Source organism: Mus caroli, unplaced genomic scaffold (genome assembly GCF_978045245.1).
Source record: "Mus caroli unplaced genomic scaffold, Mus_caroli_1 scaffold_25, whole genome shotgun sequence".
Classification (NCBI taxonomy): Eukaryota; Metazoa; Chordata; class Mammalia; order Rodentia; family Muridae; genus Mus; species Mus caroli.
The window spans coordinates 1,035,939-1,039,012 of record NW_028227280.1 but is presented as its reverse complement, the minus strand read 5'-3'; positions in this window follow the sequence as shown (position 1 = coordinate 1,039,012).

The following is a 3,074-nucleotide window of genomic DNA, read 5'->3' as shown; positions in this document are numbered from 1 at the left end:
TACAATGTACTACACTGTGCGTTTCTTATATTCTAAGTTTTTCAGTGCAACTCACTCATATATTATGTACTACACTGTGCGTTTCTTATATTCTAAGTTTTTCAGTGCAACTCACTCATATACTATGTACTACACTGTGCGTTTCTCTAAATTCTAAGTTTTTCAGTGCAACTCACTCATATACTATGTACTACACTGTGCGTTTCTCTAAATTCTAAGTTTTTCAGTGAAACTCACTCATATACTATGTACTACACTGTGCGTTTCTTATATTCTAAGTTTTTCAGTGCAACTCACTCATATACTATGTACTACACTGTGCGTTTCTTATATTCTAAGTTTTTCAGTGCAACTCACTCATATACTATGTACTACACTGTGCATTTCGTGTAATGCGGTTTTTTCAGTAAATTCTAAGTTTTTCAGTGCAACTCACTCATATACTATGTACTACACTGTGCGTTTCTTAAATTCTAAGTTTTTCAGTGCAACTCACTCATATACTATGTACTACACTGTGCGTTTCTTATATTCTAAGTTTTTCAGTGCAACTCACTCATATACTATGTACTACACTGTGCGTTTCTTATATTCTAAGTTTTTCAGTGCAACTCACTCATATACTATGTACTACACTGTGCGTTTCTTATATTCTAAGTTTTTCAGTGCAACTCACTCATATACTATGTACTACACTGTGCGTTTCTTATATTCTAAGTTTTTCAGTGCAACTCACTCATATACTATGTACTACACTGTGCGTTTCTTATATTCTAAGTTTTTCAGTGCAACTCACTCATATACTATGTACTACACTGTGCGTTTCTTATATTCTAAGTTTTTCAGTGCAACTCACTCATATACTATGTACTACACTGTGCGTTTCTTATATTCTAAGTTTTTCAGTGCAACTCACTCATATACTATGTACTACACTGTGCGTTTCTTATATTCTAAGTTTTTCAGTGCAACTCACTCATATACTATGTACTACACTGTGCATTTCGTGTAATGCGGGTTTTTCAGTAAATTCTAAGTTTTTCAGTGCAACTCACTCATATACTATGTACTACACTATGCGTTTCTTATATTCTAAGTTTTTCAGTGCAACTCACTCATATACTATGTACTACACTGTGCGTTTCTTATATTCTAAGCTTTTCAGTGCAACTCACTCATATACTATGTACTACACTGTGCGTTTCTTATATTCTAAGTTTTTCAGTGCAACTCACTCATATACTATGTACTACACTGTGCGTTTCTTATATTCTAAGTTTTTCAGTGCAACTCACTCATATACTATGTACTACACTGTGCGTTTCTTATATTCTAAGTTTTTCAGTGCAACTCACTCATATACTATGTACTACACTGTGCATTTCGTGTAATGCGGTTTTTTCAGTAAATTCTAAGTTTTTCAGTGCAACTCACTCATATACTATGTACTACACTGTGCGTTTCTTATATTCTAAGTTTTTCAGTGCAACTCACTCATATACTATGTACTACACTGTGCGTTTCTTATATTCTAAGTTTTTCAGTGCAACTCATTCATATACTATGTACTACACTGTGCGTTTCTTATATTCTAAGTTTTTCAGTGCAACTCACTCATATACTATGTACTACACTGTGCGTTTCTTATATTCTAAGTTTTTCAGTGCAACTCACTCATATACTATGTACTACACTGTGCGTTTCTTATATTCTAAGTTTTTCAGTGCAACTCACTCATATACTATGTACTACACTGTGCGTTTCTTATATTCTAAGTTTTTCAGTGCAACTCACTCATATACTATGTACTACACTGTGCGTTTCTTATATTCTAAGTTTTTCAGTGCAACTCACTCATATACTATGTACTACACTGTGCGTTTCTTATATTCTAAGTTTTTCAGTGCAACTCACTCATATACTATGTACTACACTGTGCGTTTCTTATATTCTAAGTTTTTCAGTGCAACTCACTCATATACTATGTACTACACTGTGCATTTCGTGTAATGCGGGTTTTTCAGTAAATTCTAAGTTTTTCAGTGCAACTCACTCATATACTATGTACTACACTATGCGTTTCTTATATTCTAAGTTTTTCAGTGCAACTCACTCATATACTATGTACTACACTGTGCGTTTCTTATATTCTAAGTTTTTCAGTGCAACTCACTCATATACTATGTACTACACTGTGCGTTTCTTATATTCTAAGTTTTTCAGTGCAACTCACTCATATACTATGTACTACACTGTGCGTTTCTTATATTCTAAGTTTTTCAGTGCAACTCACTCATATACTATGTACTACACTGTGCGTTTCTTATATTCTAAGTTTTTCAGTGCAACTCACTCATATACTATGTACTACACTGTGCGTTTCTTATATTCTAAGTTTTTCAGTGCAACTCACTCATATACTATGTACTACACTGTGCGTTTCTTATATTCTAAGTTTTTCAGTGCAACTCACTCATATACTATGTACTACACTGTGCGTTTCTTATATTCTAAGTTTTTCAGTGCAACTCACTCATATACTATGTACTACACTGTGCATTTCGTGTAATGCGGGTTTTTCAGTAAATTCTAAGTTTTTCAGTGCAACTCACTCATATACTATATACTACACTGTGCGTTTCTTATATTCTAAGTTTTTCAGTGCAACTCACTCATATACTATGTACTACACTGTGCGTTTCTTATATTCTAAGTTTTTCAGTGCAACTCACTCATATACTATGTACTACACTGTGCGTTTCTTATATTCTAAGTTTTTCAGTGCAACTCACTCATATACTATGTACTACACTGTGCGTTTCTTATATTCTAAGTTTTTCAGTGCAACTCACTCATATACTATGTACTACACTGTGCATTTCGTGTAATGCGGGTTTTTCAGTAAATTCTAAGTTTTTCAGTGCAACTCACTCATATACTATGTACTACACTGTGCGTTTCTTATATTCTAAGTTTTTCAGTGCAACTCACTCATATACTATACACTGTGCGTTTCTTATATTCTAAGTTTTTCAGTGCAACTCACTCATATACTATGTACTACACTGTGCGTT